This window comes from Microcebus murinus, chromosome 10, assembly GCF_040939455.1.
Source record: "Microcebus murinus isolate Inina chromosome 10, M.murinus_Inina_mat1.0, whole genome shotgun sequence".
Taxonomy (NCBI): Eukaryota; Metazoa; Chordata; class Mammalia; order Primates; family Cheirogaleidae; genus Microcebus; species Microcebus murinus.
In genome coordinates this window covers 98,549,177-98,562,765 of record NC_134113.1, presented here as the reverse complement: position 1 = coordinate 98,562,765, position 13,589 = coordinate 98,549,177, and the positions used below count along the sequence as shown (strand labels likewise).

General features: G+C 48.2%; 1 pseudogene; it reads right to left on the bottom strand.

The window, feature by feature from the left end:
* Positions 1–525: 525 nt before the first annotated feature.
* On the bottom strand, positions 526–13,161 carry LOC105881433 (sterol carrier protein 2 pseudogene; annotated as a pseudogene).
* Positions 13,162–13,589: the final 428 nt, after the last annotated feature.

Below are 13,589 nucleotides of genomic sequence, written 5' to 3'. Positions count from 1 at the left end.
TTTAATTTTCTATTAAACATTCTTCCAAAAGCATTATTTTATTCCATATCTTACTGAATATAAGAAATAACATTAGTATTAGAAAAACTAGGAAAAAAGATAAATGCAGATAATTAAACTCACATGAAAAAGGAAAATTATAACAAAAGACTGAGAGCTTTATAAATTTAAATATGAGATATAATTTAAAAATTGTGCATCTCTAAGCAAACTTTATTTGTTCAGTTATTTTTTAACAACTGTGTTATGACTTTAATACACTGATTTTTCAAGAAGGAAACTCAGTTTTAAAATATTTTAAAATATTTTTATTTTAAAAATAGGCCTGTGTTCAGTTACATATCCCCCCCCCCAAGCTATGATCATATTTCTTTTATTTTGATTTGGGAAGAAAATACTGTTTCTGATGGCAGGAAATGCAAAGTTTTTATGTTTTTGGTGTTTTTTTTTTTTAATCCTGGTACAGAATTTTAAGAACTATTAATGAGAGATTGATTCAGGTCATTAAGTGCACAACATTAATTACTGACTGGCTATTGGTATTGTTTCTTCCCTAGTTCTCTCCAAGGAAAACTCTTAAACTGAATTTTCAGTAGAATAATCCTTAAATATGCTTTCTAAGCAAAATAAGAGCTTTTGTTTACATAATTTTTTGGATTTTACTGTTCCTAATTTTATTCTGAAACTCAATTTTACCCCAAACCATAATTACCATACTAACTTTGTAATGCATAGTTGTATGCAATTCAGCAAAGTAGTAGTAAACCATCAGGCTCTATTCACCCAGAGCATAGGAAAAACAGGATTGGTCATACCCATTGAAAAACAAATCTATCTCACACAATTTGCCAATTTGTAGTCTCAGTCTAAATTCTGAAAATGAAATATATGGATATATATCTATATATTTCATCTTCATTTTCAAAAGTAGTCAAAGGGGAATTCTTCACAGCTTAGCTTTGGCTGGCTGAAGCTGAAGATTTTGTAACTTCATAGCCAGACCCATATTTCCAGTGATTTTCAATTTGCCTTCAAAGAAGGCTGACTGAGGATTCATTTTACCAGTCATTAAAGTCAGTAAGTCGGAGTCAGCCATTGTGATCCTGCAGTTAGCCTTCTTATCTGAGTTAGGAAGCACTGATCCTTTGCCATTCTTCACATCTACCACGCAGGTGGCTTCTTTACCCCCAGGGCCATCCTTCACCTTGAAGGCAAAAATACCACCAATTTTCTTCACAAACTGTTCCCCTTCCTCTTCAAGCTTCTTCTCAATCTCCTTAAAGACAAGATTTTCCTTAAATCCATCACCTGGAGAGCTGGTTGGAGCAGCCTCAATTTAAAGAGTTCTAAAAGAACTGGGAGCTTCGGGAAAACCATCTTGTAGATCGTTACAACCGCAGCTCCTCCAAGGCCTAAATTATGCTGCAGAGCCACCTTTGCACTAGAAACTTGCCTCTTTCCCGGATTGTTTTCTTGATAAGCACCTGGATTTGGTTAGCTAGGATTTTGTTGAGAATTTTCGCATCTATATTCATATGGGATATTGGTCTGTAGTTTTCTTTCTTTGTTGCATCCTTTCCTGGTTTTGGCATCAAAGTGATGTTGGCTTCATAAAATGAATTGGGTAGGATTCCATCCTTCTCAATGTTGTGGAATAATTTCCGCAGGTAGGCACTAGTTCTTTGTAGGTATGGTAAAATTTGGGCTGGAAACCACCTGGTCCAGGACTTTTATTTTTAGGAAGATTTTTTTTTTTGAGACAGAGTCTCGCTTTGTTGCCCAGGCTAGAGTGAGTGCCGTGGCATCAGCCTAGCTCACAGCAACCTCAATCTCCTGGGATCAAGCAATCCTCCTGCCTCAGCCTCCCGAGTAGCTGGGACTACAGGCATGCGCCACCATGCCCGGCTAGTTTTTTCTATATATATTAGTTGGCCAATTAGTTTCTTTCTATTTATAGTAGAGACAGGGTCTCGCTCTTGCTCAGGCTGGTCTCGAACTCTTGAGCTCAAATGATCTGCCCGCCTCGGCCTGCCAGAGAGCTAGGATTACAGGTGTGAGCCACCGCGCCTGGCCAGGAAGATTTTTAATTGCTATTTCTATTTCGGCTCTTGAGATTGGTCTGTTCAGGAATTCTATTTCTTCCTGGTTGAGCCTAGGGAGGCTGTGTGTTTCTAGAAAGTTGTCCATTTCCTCCTCATTTTCCAGTTTTTGCTCATAAAGGTTTTTGTAGTATTCATAGACTATATCTTGTATCTCCATGGCATCAGTTGTAATCTTTCCTTTTTTGTTCTGGATGAAGCTTATTAGAGATCTCTTTTCTGCTTTTCGTTAGTCTAGCCATAGGCATGTCAATTTTGTTTATTTTTTCAAAGAACCAACTTTTTGTTTTATTAATCTTCTGTATAGTTTCCCTGTTGTCAATTTCATTTAGTTCTGATTTGATCTTGTTAATTTCACTTCTTCTGCTGGGTTTAGGGTTGGTCTGTTCTTCTTTTTCCAGCTCTATTAGTTTATTCATTAGGTTGTCTATTTGTGATCTTTCTGACTTTTGGATATAGGCATTTATGGAAATAAACTTTCCTCTCAAGATTGCTTTAGCTGTGTCCCACAGAATTTGATAACTTGTGTCTCCATTGTCATTAAGTTCAAAGAATTTTTTGATTTCCATTTTAATTTCCTCATTTATGAAGTAATCGTTCAGCAGAAGGTTGTTTAACTTCCACATTTTTGTGTAGAAATGAGAGTTTCTATTAGAGTTGATTCCTACTTTTATTCCATTGTGATTTGAGAAGATACATGGTATAATTCCTATTTTTTCAAATTTTTTGAGATTTGTTTTGTGTCCTAGGATATGGTCAATCTTAGAGAATGTCCCATGAGCTGATGAGAAGAATATTCAGTGGATTTTGGGTAGAATGTCCTGTAAATGTCAGTCAGGCCCAATTGTTATAGAATTTTGTTTAAGTCCATTCTTTCTTTTTTTTAAGACAGAGTCTCACATTGTTGCCCAGGCTAGAGTGAGTGCCATGGCATCAGCCTAGCTCACAGCAATCCCAAACTCCTGGGCTCAAGCAATCCTTCTGCCTCAGCCTCCCGAGTAGCCTGGGACTACAGGCATGCGCCACCATGCCCGGCTAATTTTTTCTATATATATTAGTTGTCCAATTAATTTCTTTCTATTTATAGTAGAGATAGGGTCTCACTCTTGCTCAGGCAGGTTTTGAACTCCTGATCTTGAGCAATCCACCTACCTCGGCCTCCCAGACTGCTAGGATTAGAGGCGTGAGCCACCGCACCCAGCCCCATTATTTCTTTATTAACTTTCTGTTTGGAGGATCTGTCCTGTGCAGTCAGTGGGGTGTTGAAATCTCCAGCTATTATGGAGTTGCTATTTATCAATTTGTTTAGATCAAGTAAGGTTTGCTTTATGAATCTGGGTGCACCTAAGTTGGGTGCATATATATTTAAAATTATTATGTCTTCTTGTTGAACTGTACCCTTCACCATTATATAATGACCCTCTTTGCCTTTTATTATTTTTGTTGGTTTCAAAACTAAGTTATCTGGGCCAGGCATGGTGGCTCACGCCTGTAATCCTAGCACTCTGGGAGGCCAAGGCAGGTGGATCATTTGAGCTCAGGTGTTTGAGACCAGCCTGAGCAAGAGCAAGACCCTGTCTCTACTAAAAATAGAAAGAAATTAATTAGCCAACTAAAAAAATATAGAAAAAATTAGCCGGGCATGGTGGCGCAGGCCTGTAGTCCCAGCTACTCGAGAGGCTGAGGCAGGAGGATTGCTTGAGCCCAGGAGTTTGAGGTTGCTGTGAGCTAGGCTGACACCATGGCACTGTAGCCGGGGAAACAAGAGTGAGACTCTGTCTCCAAAAATAAAATAAAATAAAATAAAATAATAAAATAAAATAAAATAAAATAAAATAAAATAAAATAAAACAAAACAAAACAAAACAAAACTAATTTATCTGAAATCAAAACTGCCATGCCAGCCTTCTTTTGGCTTCTGTTTGCTTGAAATACTGATCTCTACCCCTTTACCTTTAGTGTATATGCATCCTTGCAGGTTAGGTGTGTTTTCTGAAGACAGCAGATAGTTGGCTTATTTTTTTTTTATCCATTCAGCCAGTCTATATCTCTTGAGTGGGGAGTTTGCCATTCACATTTATTGAGAGAACTGATAGGTGGGGCAAATTTCTGTTCATTCTGTTGAGTTGGACTTTGTTTCTTTGTTTTCTCTCATGAGCCATTGTGTTGTCTGGCCTTTAATCCCTAGCTTTTGTGTGAATTTACATTCATGAGTGTTTATTATGCTGATCCATGTGTAACACTGTTTTGGGTACTTCTTGGAGGGCTGGTCTTGTCTTGGTGAATTCCCTCAGTCTTTGCTTATCTGAGAATGTCTTTATTTCTCCTTCATACATAAAACTTAGTTTTTAAGGGCACAAGATTCTAGGCTGGGCATTATTCTGCTTTAGAAGAGTGAGAAGGGGGCCCCAGTCTCTTCTTGCTTGTAAGGTTTCAGTTGAGAAATCTGGCATTACTCAAATCAGCTTTCCTTTGTATGTAACTTGCTTCTTTCACCCTACAGCTCGTTGAAGGGCCTCTTTAGTTGATATTTGGGTCAGTCTGATACTACATGTTGTGGTGTCTTCCTGTTTGCGCTGAATCTCCTAGGGGTCCTTTGAGCTTCTTGTACTTGGATATCTAGCTTTTTAGCAAGGCCTGGGAAATTTTCCTCAATTATATCTTCAAATAGCTTATCCAACCCTTGCATGTTTTCTTCTTCCCCTTCCGGAATCCACAACAATCTCAGGTTAGGTTTCTTCATAAAATCCCACATTTCTTGTAAGCTTTGCTCTTGTCTCTTATTTCTCTGCTCTATCTTTGTGACTAACTTATTTAATTTGAAGGTGTTATCTTCAATCTCTGAGATTCTTTTTTTTGTTTGATCTACCCTGTTTTGGGGGCTTTCCACTGTGTTTTGTAGTTCCCTGAATAGATTCTTCATTTCCAGGAGTTTGGTTTGATTTTTCCTTAATATTTCATTTTCTTTAGTGATTTTCCCTTCTAAGTCCTGGGTTTTTTTGTGTGGTTTCTTTGTGTTGTTATCCATTTTTTCTTGCATATCATTGAGTTTTCTTACAATCCATGTTTGAAATTCTTCTGTCATTTTAGTGTTCTGAATTTGGTTAATATCCATTGCTTGAGAGCTGGTGTACCTCTTTGAGGGAGTGCTTTCCTTTTGATTCTTCATACTTTCAGAATTCTTTCACTGAGCCTTCCCAATCTGTATCAGCCATTGTTTTTTAGTTTGGGAAGTAACAGACTCTGTGTAATCTCTATTTCTGTAGGTGCTATATGATCGAGGAAGCCTCGTTGTGCGCACTTCTATGGTTTCTTGATCTGCCAATGGGTGGAGCTCTTCCACCACAGTTAGGAGGCTACTCCTGATGGGAGGGGTTACTTGTTGAGTCTATTTGTGGCCTCTTGAGGGGGTTCTTGTTCCTTGACCACGGACTTCACTGTTGACAGCTGACTGGGGGAGGAGATCCAGCCCCAGTGTTTTGATCTACTGGGTAACCTAAACCAGTCTGAAGAGCAAAGTCATTGGGCTGTCAGCTATTGATCGTTGCCAAGGCCCAGGGGATTCATCCTAGTCCAGAGGGAAAGTGGATTTTCTTGTCTCACCTTACCTGCAGAAGTGGAGCCTACCACTTTTGGTGCAAAAGATGCTGGTTAGGGGGAGGGAGTAGTTCCCTAGTCTTCCTGCCACCTCAGCACCCCAGGTCCCACAGGTGTTAGCCTCCTCATGACTAGGGAAGTGTTTAGAGTTCATCCATCAAGACAGGCCTGGTTAGTTGATCATAGATTGTGTAAGGGCAGAGCTTGTCACAAGAGTCCTTGGGCTTGGGGAAGGGATCTGCTGACACACCATATCACACCACGATGGCTGGGCTGTGGACCCCAACAATTGCAACCGCCCACCCACCCGCCCGCAGAGTGCCAACACTGGGAGCAACCGTTCAGGAGATGGCAGGTGCCAGATTGGGGAGCTGGGTCTTCAGGACACATCATTGTCTCTTTTATGTTGCCCTCCCACAGTCTCTCACCTGTTCAACCAGAGCTCTCGCTCTTACTGACCCACCCTGAGTGGGCCTATTTGCCTGAAGCGGTTCCAGTGTAGAGTCTCCAACTTAGCACCTCCACAGGCCTCGACCCACTGGGTGCCAGAGGCAAGTTACCTGTCTCCTAACCACCTCCCACAGCAGCTCAGACCAGATCCCTCCCTGCTTAGTGCAGTCCTGGCATGGAGTCTGGGGAATTCAAGGTGCTTCCAGCTATTGTCCCCTCTCCACAGAACTCCATGCCTCCCACAGCGATTTTGCACCAACTTCAGGCAGGTCCCTGTCTGAGTGGGTGCAGAGGTCAGTGAGGAAGCAAGAAGTTCTCCTGTGGGTCTGATCCCACTTCACTCGCTGGCCCAGCGGGCCAGAGCCCTCCCAAGCTCTATGCTCTATTGTTTGTTTTGTACTCTCCAGAGATCTCAATCTTATCTCCCATTCACCTTGTTTTTTCCTGGTTTGTGTGTCCTGCACTGAATCTCTGCCGATTTACATCGCTGTTCTTGCGGGGGAGAGATTCATTCATGTGTAAGAGACCGGGATCTATGCCTCTTTCTCTGGGAGCAGTAGTCCAGGAGGTTACCTTTACTCCACCATTTCTTCTCCAGAACTTTGTAACTTTCTGTTGCACTGATGCATTCTTTTGAATTTCTTTCCTAGAAGCTGCAGAACCTCCTTATAGCCACAAGATAACTACAAAACTTCATTTCACCTGTTTGTCCAGAGGAGACAAATGATACTCTACCACAGACTATACCCAATGACCCACTGAGCTTGACACAAGGCTGCAAGAATGACCAATATTAACCCCTAACTCATAATAGTAAATCCCCACCCTGGGAAGGACTTACCTGCCATTTTTTATCACGTAGTTGCATGCCCTGCACTCCCATCCAGACACATAATGATGCTCACTCCCCTCATGCATTATTCATTTTGCCTTCAGAAAAACCCCCTGACCCTGTTGCTCAGGGAGGCAAATTTCAGGCAGTACATACCTACCCCTTCCAGTATACACATATCCACTATCATAAATCCTTTCTTCCTTGACCAATACTCATTGTCTTAGTAATTGGGTTACTGTGTGGTGAGCAACAGGGAACTCCCCCTTGTGGGTTAGTTAGCAAGAACCTAACTAAATGATAGGAAAACAACAAAAATACAAAAGATCAATTAAACAAAAAGCTGGTTCTTTAGGCTGGGCATGGGTAGCTCACACCTGTAATCCTAGCACTCTGGGAAGCCAAGGCAGGAGGATCCCTTGAGTTAAGCAGTTGCAGATGAGCCTAAGCAAGAGCGATTAGGGTGGTCCGGGACACGCGGCAGTGGTGGCGGCATCCAGGATGGAGGATGTGACTGCACTGGCTGGAGTGTCCCAGACACCCCACGCAGAAAGGAGGCTGCATGGGACTGGGAGCGGACCTGGACCAGGACCAGGACCTAGGGGTACAGCTGTTCTCAGGACACCTTTGAGCAGAGGTGTCAGTGGGTTCCCAGCTCCCAGTGGAGGGTCTGCCTCAGGGCAAGAGGCGAACATTCCGATCCCTCCTCCTAGGATCTGAGCTGGCATGAAACACTGGGGACAGACTTGGATGCCATGGGGGCGGGGGGTGTGTGTGGATGAAGCCTGGTGAGTGGGGATGGGGCCTACGGGGCACAGGGAGTTACCTGAGGCCCTGAGGGAAGGTGTCAGGTAACAGTTCACCGACTTAGGTGTCCAGTGCCTCCATCAGACCTGGGCCCACCAGTCACTGTTCGGTCTTAATCACCAGGGGCTGCTACCTGTCCCCACTGCTCTTTGGGGTAGGCAGAATGGCAGAGCCAGGCCAGTCCCAGGGAGAGCAAATGTGACCAGAGGGGTGCCTTGCTAAGACCTGACATCCCAGGAGGGTTTTCTCATGAGTGGGATCTGCCCCCTCCAAGACGGACTGTGAGGAGAAGGCATTCTTTCCAGGGGCCCTGAGGGCCCCAAGAGAGCTCGGGGAAAGCAGAGCCTACGTAGGACCACATGCACAGGCCCCCTTCTCGAGGCCTGGGCAAGACTGGCATTCTTCTGGCATTCTTGCCAGAAGAGAAAAGGGTTACCCCAGCAAGTGCACTCACCGCCCACCAACCTCAGCAAAGCAAATCACTGCCATGAACCCGCCTGCACCCACACAAACCCCAGTCCCTCCTCCTCCTCCCCGACCCTCTCAGTGCAAACAGTGGCAGGCAATGGCTCCTGCCAGGCCCACCCCTGTCCCACACTTCCCCAGGAACAGGCCAAACGAGTATCCCCCACCCCCAAGAAAGAAATCAAAGGAACCTGGACGCCAAGTGAAACAGCTTCTTCCTTAGAAGGCAAAGGCCAGGAAAGGTGTGCTACCACTCAGCCCCTGTGAATCACAGGGCCCGCCCATCGGGGACGGACACCAGGCTTGGTTCCCTTGCTGGCAGAAGAAATGGCTAGGTGCACGCGCACGGATATCAGGCCCACCCAGTCACTAAGAAGGGACTGTGGAGAAGGAAAGCCTCACGCAGTGGATTTCCCACAATGCTGCCCTTGATGGAGTGGGAAAGTGTTCTGGCACATAAGGTTCATCCAGAAGAAGAAAGGCCCAGGTCACGGAAACCGTGGAGGATGAGAAGAGAGGCAGGGGCAAGGCATCAGTCTACAAGCTGGCACCCGGGCAGGAGAAAGTGCTGCCAACCGCCATGGGTATGCCACCTAGGGTGGCTGACCTAGCTAGAGGGGCCTTGTGGCGGGAAAGACGCCCTCCCACCGTAGTCTCTGCTTCTGTGCCGCGGGCTTCAGTCAGAGAAGGCGGGCGTGGCCACAGCAGGGCGGAGGCCGAGGGCGGTAGAGTCTCCTTCCCGGCCTTCTCTGCACGCCTGTCCCTGGCGCGCAGACTTCCTGGGGAGGTGGTGGTCAGCGGCTTGGACGTCGTCCTCTTTGGATGGGAAGGGTGGCTCACCTCCTGTCGCCGAGGTGGTTCCTACACTTGCGGGGCTCAGGTGGCTCCCCCTCCTTACGAGGGAACGAGACCATGCCACTCCCGAGCAGGAAGCCCGCAGACACCATTGGCCAGCCACAGCCCGCCACGACCGCACCAAGGGGCTCGCCACCAGGAAGGGCGACTTCAGGCGGCCCCGAGGCCCACAGGCAGACGAGCTGCTCCGGCCAGCCAACACACACACACTCCCTCTCTCACACACACTCACTCCCACACACTCCCCTCTCTCACATACTCTCTCTCACACACACTCCCACACACTCACTCTCTCACACACACTCACACACACTCTCTCACACACACTCCCACACACTCCCTCTCTCACATACTCTCTCTCACACACACTCCCACACTCTCTCACACACACTCACACACTCCCTCTCTCACACACTCTCTCACACACACTCTCTCACACACTCACTCCCACACACTCCCTCTCTCACATACTCTCTCACACACACTCCCACACACTCACTCTCTCACACACACTCTCTCACACACACTCCCACACACTCACTCTCTCACACACACTCACACACTCCCTCTCTCACACACTCTCTCACACACACTCTCACACACTCACTCCCACACACTCCCTCTCTCACACACACTCTCTCACACACTCCCTCTCTCACACACACTCTCACACACTCACTCCCACACACTCCCTCTCTCACACACTCTCACACACTCCCTCTCTCACACACACTCTCACACACTCACTCCCACACACTCCCTCTCTCACACACACTCTTACACACTCCCACACACTCACTCTCTCACACACACTCTCACGCACTCCCTCTCTCACACACACTCTCACACACTCACTCCCATACACTCCCTCTCTCACACACACTCTCTCACACTCACTCCCACACACTCACTCTCTCACACACACTCTCACACACTCACTCCCATACACTCCCTCTCTCACACACACTCTCTCACACTCACTCCCACACACTCACTCTCTCACACACACTCTCACATACTCCCTCTCTCACACACACTCTTTCACACACTCACTCCCACACACTCCCTCTCTCACACACACTCTCTCACACTCACTCCCACACACTCACTCTCTCACACACTCTCACACACTCACTCCCACACACCGTCTCACACATACTCTTACACACTCCCTCTCTCACACACACTCTCTCACACACTCCCTCTCACACACACTCTCACACACTCCCACTCACTCACTCTCTCACACACTCCCTCTCTCACACACACTCTCTCACACACACTCACACACTCACTCCCATACACTCCCTCTCTCACACACACTCTCTCACACTCACTCCCACACACTCACTCTCTCACACACACTCTCTCACATACTCCCTCTCTCACACACACTCTTTCACACACTCACTCTCACTCACTCTATCACACACTCACTCTCTCACACTGTCTCACACACACAGTCACACTCTCTCACACACTCACACTATAAAATACTGGGCTATTAGGCTAACTGCTGTCTTTCAGCTTCTGTTTAGTGTTTGCTTGCTGACCACCGGGCATTATGGGTGCATTAAGGGATGCAGAAGGAAAAAAAAAAAAAAAAACACCAAAACGCTGAGACTGGAGCCTCTTGGCTATAACCCAGAACAGGTTAGAGCCAAACAGGGGCAAGATGAAATAAGAGGCAGAGATGCATGACTGGTGAGGGCCCACCAATCACTGTAGAGGGCCGATGCATGACTGGTGAGGGCCCACCAATCACTGTAGAGGGCCGATGCATGACTGGTGAGGGCCCACCAATCACTGTAGAGGGCAGATGCATGATCTGTGGGGGCCCACCAATCACTGTAGAGGGCAGATACGTGATCAGCAGGTAACCAGCTTAGATATAAAGGCTCACTGGCACACTGTTGGGGGGGGGGGAGCTTGCCCAAACAAGAGGCCATAGGGCCGGTGCTCCTGGGCTTGGATCCTAGCTCTAGCTAGAGAATAAAACTCCTTTTGATAATTACAGCCTCAGTGACTCTGTCTCTCTGTCCCGCTGCCCTCTGGATTCTGGCTCTAACAACACTCACACACTTGCTCTCACACATTCACACACTCACTCTCTCACACTCACACTCTCTCACACACGCACACACACTCTCACACACATTCACACTCTCACACACACTCACACTCACTCTCTCACACACGCACACACACTCACTCTCTCACACTCACTCTCTCACACACGCACACACTCTCACACTCACTCTCTCACACACGCACACACTCTCTCACACTCACTCTCTCACACTCACACTCTCTCACACACGCACACACACTCACACACATTCACACTCTCGCACACACACTCACACTCTCACATGCACACACACTCTCACATTCACACTCTCGCACACACACTCACACTCTCTCACACACGCACACTCACTCTCTCACACTCACTCTCTCACACTCACACTCTCTCACACACGCACACACACTCACACACATTCACACTCTCGCACACACACACTCTCACACTCACACACGCACACACACTCACTCTCTCACACTCTCTCTCACACGCACACTCTCACACTCACTCTCTCACACACGCACACACTCACTCTCTCACACTCACACTCTCACACACGCACACACACTCACACACATTCACACTCTCGCACACGCACTCACACTCTCACACTCACTCTCTCACACACGCACACACACTCTCTCACACTCACTCTCACACACGCACACACACTCTCTCACACTCACTCTCACACACGCACACACACTCTCTCACACACGCACACACACTCTCTCACACTCACTCTCACACACGCACACACACACTCTCACACTCACTCTCTCACACACACTCTCTCACACACGCACACTCTCTCACACACGCACACACACTCACACTCACTCTCTCACACACGCACACACACTCTCACACTCTCACACTCACTCTCTCACACACGCACACACACTCTCTCACACTCACTCTCACACACGCACACACACTCTCTCACACTCTCACACACGCACACACACTCTCTCACACACGCACACACACTCACACTCTCACACTCACTCTCTCACACACGCACACACACTCTCTCACACTCACACACGCACACACACTCACACTCTCACACTCACTCTCTCACACACACACTCTCACACTCACTCTCTCACACACACACTCTCACACACACTCTCTCACACACACACTCACACTCACTCTCTCACACACGCACACACACTCTCACACTCTCACACTCACTCTCTCACACACGCACACACACTCTCTCACACTCACTCTCACACACGCACACACACTCTCTCACACACGCACACACACACTCTCACACTCACTCTCTCACACACGCACACACACTCTCTCACACTCTCACACACACTCACACTCTCACACTCACTCTCTCACACACACACTCTCACACTCACTCTCTCACACACACACTCTCACACTCACTCTCTCACACACACACTCTCACACTCACTCTCTCACACACACACTCTCTCACACTCTCTCACACACGCACACACACTCTCTCACACGCACACACACTCTCTCACACTCTCTCACACGCACACACTCTCACACACGCACACACACTCACACTCACTCTCACACACACTCTCACACTCACTCTCACACACGCACACACTCACTCTCTCACACTCTCTCACACACGCACACACACTCTCACACTCACTCTCTCACACACACACTCTCACTCTCTGTCTCCCAAGCCGCAGGCACCCAGGCAGGCCCTGACACTGCCGGCTGGGCGCTGGCGAGGAGGGGCCTGGGCACAGCGGGGCGCGGGCGCGCAGGCGGGTCTGGGCGCGACACTGCGGCCTCCCGGGAGACGCACGTGCGCAGCCGGCAGGCGGCGCGAGGAGGCGAGGTGACGTGCCCCCGGATCCCGCGCTGGCTCCTGGACGCGGGGAGGAGGCTTCTGGCTTCTTCAGCCCGCTGGGCCGTCCTCCCCGGCGCCTGGGAACCGCCGACGAAGCCCTGGCTGGCATCCCGGAGAGGGCAGGCCCTAGCCTGACACGGACTGGTCGCGGAGGGCCGGGGTAGGCAGCGGTCGCTGTCTTGGAGACGCCGCTGCGCGTGCGCAGTTGCGAGGTCGGCCCGCGCCGCGGGCGAAGCTGTCAGGCCGCGGCCTTGCGGGCAGTGGCGGCGTCGGCCGCGCGATCTGGCGATCCCGAGGGGACGCGCTATCTGGGCACTGAGGTGAGGATCCTATGACCGATTGATTAGTGGTGTCTGCAAAAAGGCAGAGCGGGGCGTCACAGCAAACGTCTGTCTCAAGTATGCTCACTGGAGCCGAGACCAAGGCAGCCCTCTGCCCGCGCGGACGTGGATTTCTCTGCAGACATGGCCTCCCCGGAGTGTTGCAGTGCAGATAGGAGCAGCAACAGACTGGCCTCCCGAGGACTTGCTGGGCTAG